The sequence below is a fragment of the Mobula birostris genome, chromosome 3 (assembly GCF_030028105.1).
Source record: "Mobula birostris isolate sMobBir1 chromosome 3, sMobBir1.hap1, whole genome shotgun sequence".
Classification (NCBI taxonomy): domain Eukaryota; kingdom Metazoa; phylum Chordata; class Chondrichthyes; order Myliobatiformes; family Myliobatidae; genus Mobula; species Mobula birostris.
Genome location: NC_092372.1, coordinates 1,146,191 through 1,166,144, shown reverse-complemented (window position 1 = coordinate 1,166,144; position 19,954 = coordinate 1,146,191). Strand labels below are relative to the sequence as shown.

At 44.6% G+C, this 19,954-nt stretch overlaps 1 protein-coding gene across 3 annotated transcripts in view; it reads left to right on the top strand.

Moving 5' to 3' along the window:
- LOC140194847 (uncharacterized) overlaps positions 1–16,760 on the top strand; it is a 68,464-nt gene extending 51,704 nt beyond the window's left edge. For 2 of the 3 annotated variants that reach the window (XR_011885301.1, XR_011885300.1), the window contains exon 5: positions 16,162–16,760. The gene's annotated coding sequence lies outside the window, so the exon portion shown is untranslated. The remainder of the gene's footprint in view (positions 1–16,161) is intronic. The other variant, XR_011885302.1, reaches the window with a different exon arrangement.
- Positions 16,761–19,954: the final 3,194 nt, after the last annotated feature.

Sequence of the window (19,954 nt, the reverse complement as noted above, 5' to 3'; positions counted from 1 at the left end):
CCCTCGCCTCGTGGAGCAGCCTGGGGAATATTCCGTCAGGCTCCGGGGACTTAACAATCCTAATGTATTTTAACAATTCCAACAGTTCCTCTCCCTTAATATCAACATGCTCCAGAACATCAACCTCACTCATATTGTCCTCACCATCATCAATTTCCCTCTCATTGGTGAATACCGAAGAGAAGTATTCATTGAGGAACTCGCTAGCTTCCACAGCCTCCAGGCACATCTTCCCACCTTTATCTCTAATCGGTCCTACCTTCACTCCTGTCATCCTTTTTTTCTTCACATAATTGAAGAATGCCTTGGGGTTTTCCTTTACCGTACTCGCCAAGGCTTCTCATGCCTCCTTCTTGCTCTTCTCAGCCCCTTCTTAAGCTCCTTTCTTGCTTCCATATATTCCTCAATAGACCCATCTGATCCTTGCTTCCTAAACCTCATGTATGCTGCCTTCTTCCACCTGACTAGATTTTCCACCTCACTTGTCACCCATGGTTCCTTCACCCTACCATTCTTTATCTTCCTCACTGGGACAAATTTATCCCTAACATCCTGCAAGAGATCTCTAAACATCGACCACATGTCCATAGTACATTTCCCTGCAAAAACATCATCCCAATTCACACCCGCAAGTTCTAGCCTTATAGCCTCATAATTTGCCCTTCCCCAATTAAAAATTTTCCTGTCCTGTCTGATTCTATCCCTTTCCATGATAATGCTAAAGGCCAGGGAGCAGTGGTCACTGTCTCCCAGGTGCTCACCCACTGAGAGATCTGTGACCTGACCCGGTTCATTACTTAGTACTAGATCTAGTATGGCATACCCCCTGGTCGGCCTGTCCACATACTGTGACAGGAATCCGTCCTGGACACACTTAACAAACTCTGTCCCATCTAAACCCTTGGAACTAATCAGGTGCCAATCAATATTAGGGAAGTTAAAGTCACCCATGATAACAACCCTGTTATTTTTGCAAGGGGGAGGGATTCAAATTTCTGGGGCATTGGAACCAGTTCTAGGGGATGTGGGACCGGTACAAACAGGATGGTCTGCACCTGGGCTGGACGGGAACCAATGTCCTAGCGGGAGCATGTGTTACTGTTGTTCAGGAGGATTTAAACTAATGTGGCAGGGGGATGGGAACAAGCGCAGAGAGACACAGTCAGATTACTTTTCGATCCTTTTTTAAACAACGGAACAATATGAGCCATTTTCCAATCCTCCGGCACCCCACCCGTAGACACCGACATTTTAAATATATCTGCCAAGCCCCTGCAATTTCAACGCTAGTCTCCTTCAAGGTCCGAGGGAATACCCTGTCAGGTCCTGGGGATTTATCCACTTTAATTTGCCACAAGATAGTAAGCACCTCCTCCTTTTCAATCTGTACAGTTTCCATGATCTCACCCCTTGTTTCCCTTAATTCCATAGACTTCCTGCCAGTTTCCTTAGTAAATATAGACGCAAAAAACCCATTTAAGATCTCCCCCATTTCTTTTGTTCTGCACAGAGCCGACCAGCCTGATCTTCAAGAGGACCAATTTTATCCCTTACAATCCTTTTACTCTTAATATACCTGTAAAAGCTCTTTGGATTATCCCTCACTTTGACTGCCAAGGCAACCTCATGTCTTCTTTTAGCCCTCCTGATGTCCTTCTCAAGTATTTTCTTGCACTTTTTATACTCCTCAAGCACCTTATTTACTCCCTATTTCCTGTACATGTCATACAACTTTCTGTTAGAGTTGCAATATCCCTTGAGAACCAAGGTTCCTTACTCCTATTCATTTTGCCTTGAATCCTGACAGGAACATACAAGCTCTGCGCTCTCAAAATTTTTCCTTTGAAGGCTTCCCACCTACCGATCACATCCTTGCCAGAGAACAACCTGTCCTAGTTCACGCTTTTTAGATCCTTTCTCATTTCTTCAAATTTGGCCTTCTTCCAGTTTAGAACCTCAACCCTAGGACCAGATCTATCTTTATCCATGATCAAGTTGAAACTAATGGTGTTATGATCACTGGAACCAAAGTGCTCCCCTACACACACTTCCGTCACTTGTCCTAACTCATTTCCTAATACGAGATCTAATATTGCATCCCCTCTAGTTGGTACCTCTATATATTGATTTAGAAAACTTTCCTGAACACATTTTACAAACTCTAACCCATCTAGACTCCTAACAGTATGGGAGTCCCAATCAATATGTGGAAAATTAAAATCCCCTACCACCACAACTTCATGTTTCCTGCAGTTGCCTGCTATCTCTCTGCAGATTTTCTCCTCCAATTCTCGCTGACTATTGGGTGCTCTATAATACCACCCCACTAATGTGGCCATACCATTCCTGTTTCTCAGCTGCACCCATAAGGATTCAGTAGACAAGTCCTCTAATCTGTCCTGCCTGAGCACTGCTGTAACATTTTCCCTGACGAGCAATGCTACCCCCCCCCCCCACCACCTTGCATTCCTCTGCCTCGATCACATCTGAAACATCAGAACCCTGGAATATTAAGATACCAGTCCTGCCCCTCCTGTAGCCAAGTTTCACTAATTGCTATAACATCATAATTCCACGCGTCAATCCACGCCCTCAACTTGTCTGCTTTCCCCGCAATACTCCTAGCATTAAAATACATACACCTCAGAAGATTTTTACCACCACTCACAATCTTTCTATTTGCGGCTTTGCTTGAACTTTCAACGTTTATTTTCACCCCAGCCACACTGTCAGCTCTGGAACTCTGGTTCCTATCCCCCTGCAAATCTAGTTTAAAGCCTCCCCAATAGCACTAACAAACCTCCCTGAAAGGATATTGGTCCCCCTGTAGTTCAAGTGTAATCTGTCTCTCTTGTACAGGTCCCACCTTCCCCAGAAGAGGTCTCAATGATCCTGAAAGATGAAACCCTGCCCCCTACATCAGTTCCTCAGCCACTTGTTCATCCTCCAGTGCATTCTATTCTTACCCTCACTGGCACGTAGCACAGGTGGCAATCCTGAGATTACCACCCTTGAGATCCTGCTTTTCAACTTACTATCAAGGTCTCTATACTCACTCTCCAGGACCTCCTCACTCTTCATTGCACCACGATATCTGGCTGATCACCCTCCCACTTCAGAATGTCAGGCAAGTGAGCAGAGACATCCCTGATCCTGGCACCCGGGAGGCAACAAACCATCCTGGATTCTCTGTCACGACCACAGAACCTCCTATCTATACCTCTATCGAGTTCCCTATCACTACCGTTCTCCACTTTTTCCACCCTCCCTTCTGCACTGCAGAACCAGACTCAGTGCCAGAGATCTGACGGCTGCAGCTTGTCCCAGGTAAGTCATCCCCCCCCCCCAACAGTATCCAATGCGGTACACTTGTTGTTGAGGGGAATGGCCACAGGGGAACCCTGCTCTACCTGCCCTTTCCTCTTCCCTCGCCTGACAGTAACCCAATTTCCTGTGCTCTGCTCCTTTGGCGTAACTACCTCCCTGAAGCTACTATCTATAATCTGCTCATCCTCCCGAATGATCCGGAGGTCATCCAGCTCCTGCTCCGGTTCCCCAACGCGGTTTATTAGGAGCTGCAGCTGGATGCACTTCTTGCAGGTGTTGTTGTCAGGGACACCGGAGGGCTCCCTGACTTCCCACATCCTGCAAGAGGAGCATTCCAACATCCTGCCTGGCATTTAAACAATCTGGACAAAAAACTTACCGGAACCTACCCTGGTCTCTGCCTGTTCTTGGCGAAGCCTGTTGAGCCAAAGCCGTCCCACTCTGCTTCCTCTCACTCCACTGCCCGCTGTATATGGTGGTCTGTTTTTAAACCTTGGCGTGCTACGTCACGCACCTGCGCAGTGCAGACCCTTCTCCCTGAGCAATGTTTAAAAAAAAGACTTTTTGCACCCGATTTCTTCACTTGCTTGCTTCGACTGAAAATGGTTATGCACTTTGGCAGAAGAAATAAACAGGCAAACTATTATTTAAATGGGGAGAGAATTCGAAGTTCTGAGATGCAACGGGACTTGGGAGTCCTTGTATAGGATACCCTTAAGGTTAAACTCCAGGTTGAGTCAGTGGTGAAGAAGGCGAATGCAATGTTGGCATTCATTTCTAGAGGAATAGAGTATAGGAGCAGGGATGTGATGTTGAGGCTTTATAAGGCGCTGGTGAGACCTCACTTGGAGTACTGTGGGCAGTTTTGGTCTCCTTATTTAAGAAAGGATGTGCTGACGTTGGAGAGGGTACAGAGAAGATTGACTAGAATGATTCCGGGAATGAGAGGGTTAACATATGAGGAACGTTTGTCTGCTCTTGGACTGTATTCCTTGGAGTTCAGAAGAATGAGGGGGGACCTCATAGAAACATTTCGAATGTTGAAAGGCATGGACAGAGTGGATGTGGCAAAGTTGTTTCCCATGATGGGGGAATCTAGTACGAGAGGGCATGACCTAAGAATTGAAGGGCGCCCATTCAGAACAGAGATTCGAAGAAATTTTTTTAGCCAGAGGGTGGTGAATCTATGGAATTTGTTGCCACGGGCGGCAGTGGAGGCCAAGTCATTGGGTGTATTTAAGGCAGAAATTGATGGGTATCTGAGTAGCCGGGGCATCAAAGGTTATGGTGAGAAGATGGGGGAGTGGGACGAAATGGGAGAATGGATCAGCTCATGATAAAATGGCAGAGCAGACTCGATGGGCCAAATGACCGACTTCTGCTCCTTTGTCTGATGGTCTTGTGGACATCTCCTCTGTACCTACCCCCCAGCACCTTAAACCTGTGTCCTCTTGTGGCAACCATTTCAACCCTGGGGAAAAGCCTTTGACTATCCACATGATCAATGCCTCCCATCATCTTATACACCTCTATCAGGTGATCTCTCATCCTCCGTCGCTCCAAGGAGAAAAGGCCAATTTCCCTTAGGAGCTGTAGCTCGACACACCGGGTGCAGATATAGTGGTCTGGGAGGCTGGGAGACTCCAGGATCTCCCACATCTGACACCAAGCACAGAAAACTGGCCTCACACTCATACTACTTCCTTTCCGCAATTAACACAGGTAAACCTACCTCACCTCTTCCCATTACCGCCTAAGCCCGTTGAGCCAAAGCCCTCTCACTCTGCTGCCCGCTGGGTTTGGCGGTCTTCTTTTTAAACCTTTCGCGCCCTACTGGGTGACGTCACGTGCCTGCACAGTCTCGCCTCTCTTTTACCCCAAGTAGTGGAAAAAAAAACTGCCTTGGCTCCAGAAATCAGCCGTTCACTCGCAGCCTTCTTGATCCGAATCCAATACACAAAATGCTGGAGGAACCTAGGAGCCCAGGCAGCATATATGGTAAATAGTAAACAGTCAACATTTCAGGCCGAGACCCTTCATCAGGACTGGGAACAAAAAGATGAAAGGTCAGAGGAAGAGGTGTGGGGGTTGGAGGGGTGGAAGAAGTGGGAAGTGACAGGTGAAACTGGGAGAGGGAGAGTAGTGAAGGAAAAAACTTCTTAGGATATCATTTCCTTAAGGATTCTCGAAAGATCATTGCTAATGCCTCCACATCTCTTCAGACACCTCTTTCAGATCTCTGGGCTGTACGCCATCTGGTCCTGGTGACCTATTTACCTTCAGAAACTTCTCCTGAGCAATGTAACTTTACACATTCTGACCACTGACATAATAGACAATAGGTGCAGGAGTAGGCTATTCAGCCCTTCAAGCCAGCACTGTCATTCACTGTGATTATGGCTGATCATCCACAATCAGTACCCTTTTCCTGCCTTCTCCCCATATCCCTTGACTCCGCTACCTTTAAGAGCTCTATCTCTTTCTTGAAAAAATCCAGAGAATTGGCCTCCACTGCCTTCTGAGGCAGAGCATTCCACAGAACCACAACCCTCTGGGTGAAAAAAATATATCCTCAACTCCTTTCTAAATGGCTTACCCCTTATTCTTAAACTGTGGCCTCTGGGTCTGGACTCCCCCAACATCGGGAACATGTTTCCTGCCTCTAGTGTGTCCAATCCCTTAATAATCTTATGTTTCAATCAGATCCCATCTCAGCCTTCTAAATTCCAGAGTATACAAGCCCAGTCGCTCCAATCTTTCGACATCTGACAGTCCCGCCATCCCGGGAATTAACCTTGTGAACCCATGCTGCACTCCCTCAATAGCAAGAATGCCCTTCCTCAAATTTGGAGACCAAAACTGTACAGAGTACTCCAGGTGTGGTCTCACCAGGGCCCTGTACAGCTGCAGAAGGGTAGGTGTAGCACTTGTTCCGCTAACAAGGATAAGTGCCAGGAGGGAGATCGGTGGGGAGGGATGGGGTGGATGAATGGACTAGGGAGTCACGTAGGGAGTGATCCCTGTGGAAAGCAGCCAGGGTGGGGGGGGGGGGAGGTAAAGATGTGCTTAGTGGTGGGATCCTGTTGGAGGTGGCAGAAGTTATGGAGAATTATATGTTGGACCCAGAGGCTGATGCGGTGGTAGGTGAGGACCAGGGGAACACTATTCCTAGTGGGGTGGCGGGAGAATGAGGTGAGAGCAGATGTGTGTGAAATGGGAGAGATGCGTTTGAGAGCAGAGTTGATGGTGGAGAAAGGGAAGCCCCTTTCTTTAAAGGACATCTCCCTCGTCCTGGAATGAAAAGCCTCATCCTGAGAGCAGATACGGCGGAGACGGATGAATTGCAAGAAGGGGATGGCATTTTTGCAAGAGGCAGTGTGAGAAGAGGAATAGTCCAGATAGCTGTGAGAGTCAGTAGGCTTATAGTAGACATCAGTAGATAAACTGTCTCCAGAGATAGAGACAGAAAGATCTAGAAAGGGGACGGAGGTGTCGGAAATGGACCAGGTAAACTTGAGGGCAGGGTGAACATTGGAGGCAAATTTGATGAAGTCAACGAGCTCAGCATGCATGCAGGAAGCAGCACCAATGCAGTCGTCGATGTAGCGAAGGAAAAGTGGGGGACAGATACCAAAATAGGTTTGGAACATAGATTATTCCACAAAGCCAACAAAAAGGCAGGCATAGCTGGGACCCATACGGGTGCCCATGGCTACACCTTTAGTTTGGAGGAAGTGGGAGGAGCCAAAGGAGAAATTATTAAGAGTATGCACTAATTCCGCTAGATGGAGCGGAGTGGTGGTAGAAGGGAACTGGTTAGGTTTGGAATCCAAAAAGAAGCGGAGAGCTTTGAGACCTTCCTGATGGGGGATGGAAGTATACAGAGACTGGACATCCATGGTGAAAATAAAGCGGTGGAGGCCAGGGAACTTAAAATCATCGAAAAGTTTCAGAGCGTGAGAAGTGTCATGAACATAGGTAGGAAGGGATTAAACAGGGGGGGAATAAAACCGTGTCGAGGTATGCAGAAACGAGTTCGGTGGCGCAGGAGCAAGCTGGGACAATAGGTCTGCCAGGAAAGGCAGGTTTGTGGATCTTGGGAAGGAGGTAGAAACGGGAAGTGCGAGGTGTGGGAAATATAAGGTTGGTAGCAGTGGATGGGAGATCCCCTGAGCGGATAAAGTCGGTGATGGTGTGGGAGACAATGGCCCAGTGCACCTTAGTGGGGTCACGATCGAGGGGTAAATAAGAGGAGGTATCCACGAGTTGTTGCTGTGCCTCGGCAAGGTAGAGGTCAGTAGGCCAGACTACAACAGCAACCCCCTTATCGGCGGGTTTTATAGTAAGGTTAGGATTAGTGTGGAGGAAGTGGAGAGCACAGCGTTCGGAAGGAGTGAGGTTGGAATTGGAACAAGGTGCGGTGAAGTTGAGATGGTTGATGTCCTATCGGCAGTTAGCAATAAAGAGATCCAGAGCAGGTAGAAGACCAGAGCGGGGTGTCCATGAAGAGGAGGAGGGTTGAAGACGGGAGAAGGGGGTCATCGGTGGGGATGGGAGAGTCCTTGACAAAGAAGTAGGTTTGGAGACGGAGCTTCAGTACGCCAGACTACAACAGCACCCCCCTTATTTCAGTACGCCAGACTACAAATGACTGTATGTCGTTGTAGTCCGAAACGTCAACTGTACCTCTTCCTAGAGATGCTGTCTGGCCTGCTGCGTTCCCCAGCAACTTTTATGTGTGATTGCTTGAAATTCCAGTATCTGCAGATTTCCTCATGTTTGCGTTTTTAAACCCCTACTCTGTTTCCTGTCTGCCAACGAATTTTCTATCCATGTCAGTACCCTAACCCTAATACCATTTACTCTAATTTTGCCCACTATCCTCCTATGTGGGACCTTATCAAAGGTTTTCTGAAAGTCCAGGTACTCTACATCCACTGGCTCTCCCTTGTCTATTTTCATAGTTACATTCTCAAAAAAATTCCAGAAGATTAGTCAAGCATGATTTCCCCTTCGTAAATCCATGCTGGCTCGGACCTATCCTGCCACTGCTATCCAAATATGCTGCTATTTCATCTTTTATAATTGATTCCAGCATCTTCCCCACCACTGATGTCAGACTAACTGGTCTATAATTGCCTGTTTTCTCTCTCCCTCCTTTCTTAAAAAGTGGGATAACATTAGCTACCCTCCAATCCGCAGGAACTGATCCTGACTCTATAGGACATTGGAAAATGATTACCAATGCATCCACGATTTCTCGAGCCACCTCCTTAAGTACCCTGGGATGCAGACCATCAGGCCCTGGGGATTTATCAACCTTCAGTCTCATCAGTTTACCCAACACCATTTCCTGCCTGATGCGAATTTCCTTCAGTTCCTCTGTTACTCTTGGTCCTCTGGCCACTATTACATCTGGGAGATTGTTTGTGTCTTCCCTAGTGAAGACAGATCCAAAGTACCTGTTCAGCTGGTCTGCCATTTCCTTGTTCCCCATAATAATTTCACCCGTTTCTGTCTTCAAGGGTCCAACTTTGGTCTTAACTAATTTTTTTCCTCTTCACATACCTGAAGCTTTTACTATCCTCCTTTATACTCTTGGCTAGCTTACCTCTGTACCTCATCTTTTCCCCCCGTATTGCCTTTTTAGTTATCTTCTGTTGCTCCTTAAAAGTCTTCCAATCCTCTGGCTTCCCACTCATCCTTGCTGTGTTATACTTCCTCTCTTTTATTTTTATACTGTCCTTGACTTCCCTTGGCAGCCACGGTCGCCCCTTACTCCCCTTAGACATCTGGGACTTCCATATTCCTGGCAGGGTCGTCCACAGATAAGACTGATGTACAAAACTTATTCAGTTCATCTGCCATCACCTTACACCCTGTCCCCATTACTACCTCTCCAGCATCATTTTCCAGTGGTTTGATATCCACTTCCACCTCTCTTTTACACTATATGTACCTGAAGAAAAATTTGGTATCCTCTTTAATATTACTGGCTAGCTCACTTATGTATTGCATCTTTTCCTTCTTAATTATTTTGGTTGTATTCAATTGGTTTTTAAAAGCTTCCCAATCCTCTAACTTCCTAGTAATTTTTGCTCTATGCCCTCTCTTTGGTTTTTATGTTGTCTTTGATTTCTCTTGTCAGCCATGGTTGGCTCAATGGAGGTTACCAGGAAGGTGGATGAAGGGAAGGCAGTGGATATTGTCTACGTGGATTTCAGTAAGGCCTTTGACAAGGTCCCGCATGGGAGGTTAGTTAGGAAAATTCAGTCGCTAGGTATACATGGAGAGGTGGTAAATTGGATTAGACATTGGCTTGATGGAAGAAGCCAGAGAGTGGTGGTAGAGAATTGCTTCTCTGAGTGGAGGCCTGTGACTAGTGGTGTGCCACAGGGATCAGTGCTGGGTCCATTGTTATTTGTCATCTATATCAATGATCTGGATGATAATGTGGTAAATTGGATCAGCAAGTTTGCTGATGATACAAAGATTGGAGGTGTAGTAGACAGTGAGGAAGGTATTCAGAGCCTGCAGAGGGACTTGGACTGGCTGGAAAAATGGACTGAAAAATGGCAGATGGAGTTTAATACAGACAAGTGTGAGGTATTGCATGTTGGAAGGACAAACCAAGGTAGAACATACAGGGTTAATGGTAAGGCACTAAGGAGTGCAGTAGAACAGAGGGATCTGGGAATACAGATACAAAATTCCCTAAAAGTGGCAACACAAGTAGATAGGGTCGTAAAGAGAGCTTTTGGTACATTGGCCTTTATTAATCAAAGTATTGAGTATAAGAACTGGAATGTTATGATGAGGTTGTATAAGGCATCGGTGAGGCCGAATCTGGATTATTGCGTTCAGTTCTGGTCACCAAATTACAGGAAGGATATTAATAAGGTTGAAAGAGTGCAGAGAAGGTTTACAAGGATGTTGCCAGGACTTGAGAAACTCAGTTACAGAGAAAGGTTGAATAGGTTAGGACTTTATTCCCTGGAGCGTAGAAGAATGAGGGGTGATTTGATAGAGGTATATAAAATTATGATGGGTATAGATAGAGTGAATGCAAGCAGGCTTTTTCCACTGAGGCAACGGGAGAAAAAAACCAGAGGACATGGGTTAAGGGTGAGGGGGGGAAAAGTTTAAAGGGAACATTAGGGGGGGCTTCTTCACACAGAGAGTGGTGGGAGTATGGAATGAGCTGCCAGATGAGGTGGTAAATGCGGGTTCTTTTTTAACATTTAAGAATAAATTGGACAGATACATGGATGGGAGGTGTATGGAGGGATATGGTCTGTGTGCAGGTCAGTGGGACTAGGCAGAAAATGGTTCGGCACAGCCAAGAAGGGCCAAAAGGCCTGTTTCTGTGCTGTAGTTTCTATGGTTTCTAGGGTTACCCATAGCCCTCTATTTTACTAAGCTCCATGTAACTATCCAAAAGTCTCTTAAAAGAGCCTTTCGTATCCACCTCCACCACCGTTGCCGGCAACCCATTCCACGCACTCACCACTCTCTGAGTAAAAACTTACCCCTGACATCTTACTAGTGGTGTTCCACAGGGGTCTGTCTTGGGGCCACTTCTTTTTACGTTGTACATCAATGATTTGGATTATGGAATAGATGGCTTTGTGGCTAAGTTTGCTGATGATATGAAGATAGGTGGAGGGGCTGGTAGTGTTGAGGAAACAGAGTCTGCAGAGAGACTTGGATAGACTAGGAGCAAGGGCAAAGAAGTGGCAAATGAAATACAATGTTGGAAAGTGTATCGAAAACCATAGAAAAACTACAGCACAGAAACAGGCCTTATAGCCCTTCTCGGCTGTGCCGAACCATTTTCTGCCTAATCCCACTGACCTGCACACGGACCATATCCCTCCATACACCTCCCATCCATGTATCTGTCCAATTTATTCTTAAATATTAAGAAAGATCCCACATTTAGCACCTTGACTGGCAACTCATTCCACACTCCTACCACTCTCTGTGTGAAGAAGCCCCCCCTAATGTTCCCTTTAAACTTTTCCCCCCTCACCCTTAACCCACGTCCTCTGGTTTTTTTCACCCCTTGCCTCAGTGGAAGAAGCCTGCTTGCATTCACTCTATCTATACCCATCATAATTTTATATACCTCTATCAAATATCCCCTCATTCTTCTATTCTCCAGGGAATAAAGTCCTAACCTATTCAACCTTTCTCCGTAACTGGAGTTTCTCAAGTCCCGGCAACATCCTTGTAAACCTTCTCTGCACTCTTTCAACCTTATTAATATCCTTCCTGTAATTTGGTGACCAGAACTGAATGCAATAATTCAGATTCGGCCTCACCAATGCCTTATACAACCTCATCATAACATTGCAGCTCTTATACTCAATACTTTGATTAATGAAGGCCAATGTACCAAAAGCTCTCTTTACGACCCTATCTACCTGTGACGCCACTTTTAGGGAATTTTGTATCTGTATTCCCAGATCCCTCTGTTCTACTGCACTCCTCAGCGCCTTACCATTTACCCTGTATGTTCTACCTTGGTTTGTCCTTCTAAAGTGCAATACTACACACTTGTCTGTATTAAACTCCATCTGCCATTTTTCAGCCCATTTTTTCCAGCTGGTCCAAATCCGTCTGCAAGCTTTGAAAACCTTCCTCACTGTCCACTACACCTCCAGTCTTTGTATCATCAGCAAACTTGCTGATCCAATTTACCACATTATCATCCAGATCATTGATATAGATGACAAAAAACAATGGACCCAGCACTGATCCCTGTGGCACATCACCAGTCACAGGCCTCCAGTCTGAGAAGCAATCTTCTACTACCACTCTTTGGCTTCTTCCATTGAGCCAATGTCTAATCCAATTTACCACCTCTCCATGTATACCTAGCGACTGAATTTTCCTAACTAACCTCCCATGCGGGACCTTGTCAAAGGCCTTACTGAAATCCACGTAGACAATATCCACTGCCTTCCCTTCATCCACTTTCCTGGTAACCTCCTCGAAAAACTCCAATAGATTGGTCAAACATGACCTACCATGCACAAAGCCATGTTGACTCTCCCTAATAAGTCCCTGTCTATCCAAATGCTTGTAGATTCTGTCTCTTAGTACTCCCTCCAATAACTTACCCACTACCAACGTTAAACTCACTGGCCTATAATTTCCCGAATTACTTTTCGATCCTTTTTTAAACAACGGAACAACATGAGCCACTCTCCAATCCTCCGGCACCTCACCCGTAGACAGCGACATTTTAAATATTTCTGCCAGGGCCCCTGCAATTTCAACACTAGTCTCCTTCAAGGTCCGAGGGAACACTCTGTCAAGTCCCGGGGATTTATCTACATTAATTTTCCTCAAGACAGCAAGCACCTCCTCCTTTTCAATCTGTACAGTTTCCATGATCTCACTACTTGATTCCCTCAATTCCATAGACTTCATGCCAGTTTCCTTAGTAAATACAGACGCAAAAAACCTATTTAAGATCTGCCCCATTTCCTTTGGTTCCACACATAGCCGACCACTCTGATCTTCAAGAGGACCAATTTTATCCCTTACAATCCTTTTGCTCTTAATATACCTGTTAAAGCTCTTTGGATTATCCTTCACTTTGACTGCTAAGGCAACCTCATGTCTTCTTTTAGCCCTCCTGATTACTTTCTTAAGTATTTTCTTGCACTTCTTATACTCCTCAAGCACCTGATTTACTCCCTGTTTCCTATACATTTCGTACAACTCCCCCTTCTTGTTTATCATAGTTGCAATATCCCTTGAGAACCAAGGTTCCTTATTCCTATTCAATTTGCCTTTAATCCTGACAGGAACATACAAACTCTGCACTCTCAATATTTCCCCTTTGAAGGCTTCCCACCTACCAATCACATCTTTGCCAGAGAACAACCTGTCCCAATCCACGCTTTTTAGATCCTTTCTCATTTCTTCAAATTTGGCCATCTTCCAGTTCAGAACCTCATCCCTAGGACCAGATCTATCCTTGTCCATGATCAAATTGAAACTAATGGTGTTATGATCACTGGAACCAAAGTGCTCCCCTACACAGACTTCCGTCATTTGTCCTAACTCGTTTCCTAACAGGAGATCCAATATTGCATCCCCTCTAGTTGGTCCCTCTATATATTGATTTAGAAAACTTTCCTGAACACATTTTACAAACTCTAAACCATCTAGACCCCTAGCAATATGGGAGTCCCAATCAATGTATGGAAAATTAAAATCCCCTACCACCACAACTTTGTTTCCTGCAGTTGCCTGCTATCTCTTTGCAGATTTGCTCTTCCAAGTCTCGTTGACTATTGGGTGGTCTGTAATACAATCCCACTAATGTGGCCATACCTTTCCTGTTTCTCAGCTCCACCCACAAGGACTCAGTAGAGAAGCCCTCTGATCTGTCCTGCCTGAGCACTGCTGTAATATTTTCCCTAACAAGCAATGCTACTCCCCCACCTTTCATTCCTCTTCCTCTATCGCATCTGAAACATCGGAACCCTGGAATATTAAGCTGCCAGTCCTGCCCCTCCTGTAGCCAAGTTTCACTAATTGCTATAATATCATAATTCCACGTGTCAATCCACGCCCTCAACTCATTTGCCTTCCCCACAATACTCCTAACATTGAAATATATACAACTCAGAAGATTTTTACCACCACTCACAACCTTCTATCAGTGGATTTGCTTGAACTTTCAACATCATTTATTTTCACCCCAGCCACACTGTCAGCTCTGGCACTCTGGTTCCCATCCCACTGCAAATCTAGTTTAAAGCCTCCCCAACAGCACTAACAAACCTCCCTGAAATGATATTGGTCCCCCTGTAGTTCAAGTGTAACACGTCTCTCTTGTACAGGTTCCACCTGCCCCAGAAGAGAGCCCAATGATCCTGAAAGATGAAACCCTGCCCCCTACATCAGTTCCTCAGCCACTTGTTCATCCTCCAGAGCATCCTATTCCTACCCTCACTGGCACCTAGCACAGGTAGCAATCCTGAGATTACCACCCTTGAGGTCCTGCTTTTCAACTTCCTACCAAGCTGTCTATACTAACTCTCCAGGACCTCCTCACCCTTCCTTGCTATGTCATTGGTACCGATGTGCACCACGACATCTGGCTGATCACCCTCCCACTTCAGAATGTCATGCAAGCAATCAGAGACATCCTTGACCCTGGCACCAGGGAGGCAACAAACCATCCTGGATTCTCTGTCACGACCACAGAACCTCCTATCTGCACCTCTATTGAGTCCCCTATCACTACCGCTCTCCTCTTTTTCCACCCTCCCTTCTGCACTGCAGAGCCAGACTCTGTGCCAGAGATCCGGCTACTGCAGCTAGTCCCAGGTAAGTCATGCCCCCCAACAGTATCCAATGCGGTATACTTGTTGTTGAGGGTAATGGCCACAGGGGAACCCTGCTTTGCCTGCCCTTTCTTCTTTCCTCGCCTGACAGTAACCCAATTTCCTGTCGTCTGCTCCTTTGGCGTAACTACCTCCCTGTAGCTACGATCTATAATCTCCTCAGTCTCCTGAATGATCCGCAGGTCATCCAGCTCCTGCTCCAGTTCCCTAATGCGGTTTGTCAGGAGCTGCAGCTGGATGCACTTCTTGCAGGTGTCGTGATCAGGGACACCAGAGGGCTCCCTGACTTCCCACATCCTGCAAGAGGAGCATTCCAACATCTTGCCTGGCATTCTCTCTACTCTAAGCAATCTGAACAAAAAAAAACTTACCGGAACCTACCCTGGCCTCTGCCTGTTCTCGCCGAAGCCTGTTTGAGCCAAAGCCGTCCCACTCTGACTCAGTCCACTCCAACGATGGCCGCTGTATATGGTGGTCTGCTTTTAAACCTTGGCGCGCTACGTCACCCGCCTGCGCAGTGCAGACCCTTCTCCCTGAGCAGTGTTTTAAAAAAAAAAGACTTTTTCTACCCGATTTCTTCTCTCCCTTCTTCTCAGCTGCTTGCTTCGTAATTTCTAAGGTAGGGACATGTTCGGCTCAACTTTTTGGGCCGAAGGGCCTGTATTGTGTTGTAGGTTTTCTATGTTGTACATGTTGTCTATGTGTTGCTTGGATTTCCAGCATTCACAGATTTTCTCCTGTTCTTGATAAAAGCAAAAGCAGGGTCATATAATATAGCAAGAAAATAGTGGGAAGTTAGAGGATTGGAAAGCTTTTACATCACCAACAGGAGACAAAAAAAAACTAAACAAAAAACTCACACAGGAGAGACAAGATGAAAAATTAAGGTAAGTGAGCCAATAATATCAAGTATCAAAAGTTTTTCACATATATAAAGAGTTAAAAGAGAGACAAGACTTGATATTATAACTCTGGAAGATGATACTGGAGAGTTCATAATAGAGCAAAGAAATAGTGGCCTTATGTAACTATATAACAATTACAGCACAGAAACAGGCCATCTCGGCCCTTCTTGTCCATGCCGACCTCTTACTCTCACCTAGTCCCACCGACCTGCACCTAACCCATAACGTTCCATTCCTTTCCTGTCCATATAGCTGTCCAATTTAACTTTGAACGACAACATCGAACCTGCCTCAACCACTACTGCTGGAAGCTCGTTCCACACAGCTACCACTCTTTGAGTAAAGAAGTTCTCCCTCATGTTACCCCTAAACTTTTGCCCTTTAACTCTCAACTCATGTCCTCTTGTTTGAATCTCCCCCACTCTTAATGGAAAAAGCCTATCCACGTCAACTCTATCTATCCCCCTCATAATTTTAAAGACCTCTATCAAGTTCCCCCTCAACCTTCTACGTTCCAAAGAATAAAGACCCAACTTATTCACCCTTTCTCTGTAACTTAGGTCTAGGAGGGAGGAGAAGATGGTGGCATGACGCAGCCCACGCGGCCGTTCTGAATGAATATCGTATCTGTTAACTAGGATGCTGTGCACAATCCGGATTTGATGGAGACAGCCGTGAGAAGCACAGAGGAACACCTGGAGTAACTTCTGAAATGCCTGCTTCACTGCCGCTGCTACTGTGCGATCGAGAATCTCCGGAGGGGAAGGCCCCAAATCCTCGGCTTTGCCTATTGCCGGGGCCGGGGTTGAAACGCTTGGCAAAGATGGTGCTTGGTATCGGAAGAGCTGGTCGGAGGCTCGGAGTTTTCGGATGGACTCGGACTGTGGTTGGATGCTTCCAGTATGCTGCATCGGCAAGTTGGCGGCACTGGAGGTTTACCTTCTGCATGAGATGATGGGACTTTCGAGAGACTTTGAGACTTTTACCGTGCCATGGTCTGTTCTTATCAAATTATGATATTGTTTTGCACTGTTGTAACTATATGTTATAATTACATGGTTTTTGTTAGTTTTTAAAGTCTGTTTGTCATGTGTTTCTGTGATATCATTCTGGAAAAATATTGTATCATTTCTTAATGCATGCTTTACTAAATGACAATAAAAGAGGACTGCATGTCCTCATAATCTAATGAAACCCAGGTAACATTCTAGTAAATCTTCTCTGTACTCTCTCTATTTTGTTGACATCTTTCCTATAATTCGGTGACCAAAACTGTACACAATACTCCACATTTGGCCTCACCACTGCCTAATACAATTTCAACATTACATTCCAACTCCTATACTTAATGCTCTGAGTTATAAAGGCCAGCGTACTAAAAGCTTTCTTCACCACCCTATCCACATGAGATTCCACCTTCAGGGAACTATGCACCATTATTCCTAGATCCCTCTGTTCTACTGCATTCTCCAATGCCCTACCATTTACCATGCATGTCCTATTTTGATTAGTTCTACCGAAATGTAGCACCTCACATTTATCAGCATTAAACTCCATCTGCCATCTTTCGGTCCAATCTTCTAACTGGCCTAAATCCTTCTGCAAGCTTTGAAAACCTACTTCATTATCCACAACTCCACCTATCTTAGTATAATCTGCATAATTACTAATCCAATTTACCACCCCATCATCCAGATCATTAATATATATGACAAATAACATTGGACCCAGTACAGATCCCTGAGGCACACCACAAGTCACCGGCCTCCAATCTGACACACAGTTATCTGCCACCACTCTCTGGCCCCTCCCATCCAGCCACTGCTGAATCCATTTTACCTCTTCAATATTAATACCTAACGATTGAACCTTCCTAACTAACCTTCCGTGTGGAACCTTGTCCAAGGCCTTACTGAAGTCCATATAGACAACATCCATCGCTTCACCCTCGTCAACTTTCCTGGTAACCTCTTCAAAATAAATTAAATAAGATTTGTCAAACATGACCTTCCATGCACAAATCCATGTTGACTGTTCCTAATCAGACCCTGTCTATCCAGATAATTAAATATACCATCTCTAAGAATACCTTACATCAATTTACCCACCACTGACATCAAACTCATGGACCAATAATTGCCAGGTTTACTCTTGGAACCCTTTTTAAACAATGGAACAACATGAGCAATATGCCAATCCTCCGGCACCATCCCCATTTCTAAGGTCATTTGAAATACTTATGTCGGAGGACCGCCCCTGTCTGCCAATGGAGTAGCAGTATTTTTCTGCTGCTCTTAGTTTTCTTTCTTTCCCCCTATTTTAAGCTTTGAATTTAAAATTTTTACCTGTTGATTCTTGAGGGCGATCAATATGTCTATGTCTACAAGAAGTGGGAAGAATTTACCTGAACCTAGTGATAAAGGTAATGGGAAAGGAAAGGTGCAAAAGGAAAGATCTGATGAAATGCCATTGTGGGCTGAAGATATCGTTCGGACACTGAATTCAATTAAAGGATCAGAATGGATCAATTAAAGACCAACTGGAAAAGAATAGTAATAAAATGAAGTCATTTCTGGGAAAACTTAAAGACCTAGAAACTCAAGTTATTTCACACGAGGAGGAATTGAAGATAACTAAGCAAAACCTGTCTGAAGCTACAACTCATTTAGAAAGATATCAAAATAAGATTATAGACCTGGAAACTAAGTCTCGACGAAGGAATATAAGAGTTGTTGGGCTGCAGGAAGGAGCTGAAGATGGAGATTTAACGGCTTACTTTGGTAAGCTTTTCCACAGTTTATGTCCTACCACTCTATTAAAGCTGCCTGCTAGAGAAAGGGCACACAGGGCATTTATTTCGAAATCGAAGGACTCTAGTAAACCAAGATCTGTTCCGATTTGCTTTCATCATTTTAAAATTAAAGATCAAATAATATGACAGGCAAGAAAACAGAGAGTTTTTAGATTTATGGAAGCTGAGCTCCGCTTCTACGAAGATTATCCAAGAAAGATAATGGAACAAAGATCAAAATTTGCCCTGGTAATGAAGCAAGCATATGATAAGAATCTTTTCCCGTCTTTGAGGTGTCCGACAACATTTAAAATTTTCCCCCCTAATTCTCCTCCTCGTACCTTTTTTGATCCAAAAGCTGTACTGGATTTTGTTCAGGCTTTCCCTGCCGCTGTCACCGACACCGCTGTTGAATGATCCGTCTGAAAGGCTGTTTGGCTATTTGTATATTATTCGCATTTTGGAAAGAAGATTTATGAAGGTCACTTGTATATTTCATTGAGAGACTAATTAAAGAACATGGGGAGTTTTCTTTATTGCATATTATTGGTTTTCCTTTGGAAAGATTTATGGTTTAAGTATCTCTGCTCAAATGATCTCTGGACATTTTATGACTGAGGGAAGTAGATATGGCGACTTGTTCCTTTAATTTAATACTTCATAGCTAATTGGTAGTTTTTACTACTAATAGGGCTTTTTATATATTTTTCTGTTTTATTATAACATTTTATAATTGAATTTAAAGCTTTTTTAGGGAATTAATATTAAACTTAAACATGGCGCTGTTTTTTCTCTCTAAGAGATAACATTATTTTGGTTCTTGTTTATCAGTTGATGGAATGTAAATACCTTTTTTTGCTGAGACTTTATTGTCTTTCTCACAAGGTCACTCTACTTTTTTACTAACTGGGGGGAGGGAAAGAAAACACAGACAGAGCAGTCAGCAGCTTTGAATTCTATCGTAGATCGCTTGCCTTTTTCGGGTTTCCGGGTGTGGGTGGGTATAGAGTTAGTTTTTTCCCATTCAGTGGTTCCGGAGCGTGCGTGTTTTTTATTTGGTTGCGTTCTTCATCGCCGCCATCTTTGATCATCCTGCATTGGTATGTGCTTTGTGCATGTATAAAGTAGAATGAAATTATAGTATGCTGTTCAAATGGATTAATATATTAAGTTGGAATGTACGTGGTTGGAATCATCCTATTAAATGAAAGAAGACTTTTAAAATTACTAACCGATTCCAACCTGATATAATTTTTGCTCAAGAGACACATATCAGGGCGGGAGATCAAAATAGATTTTTTAGATGGTGGAATGGTTTGCAATTCCACTCTACTTCTCAGGGTAAAACAAAAGGCGTGTCTATTTTCATTAAACCTAATATATTTATTCAAGAGGATCCTGAATCAGATTCTAATGGCAGATTTTTAATTGTTAAAGGAACAATCCGTAACAGAAAAGTTGTTTTGGTTAATTTGTTTTGGTTAATTTGCAGCAGCCGGATCTCTGGCACTGAGTCTGGCTCTGCAGTGCAGAAGGGAGGGTGGATAAAGAGGAGAGCAGTA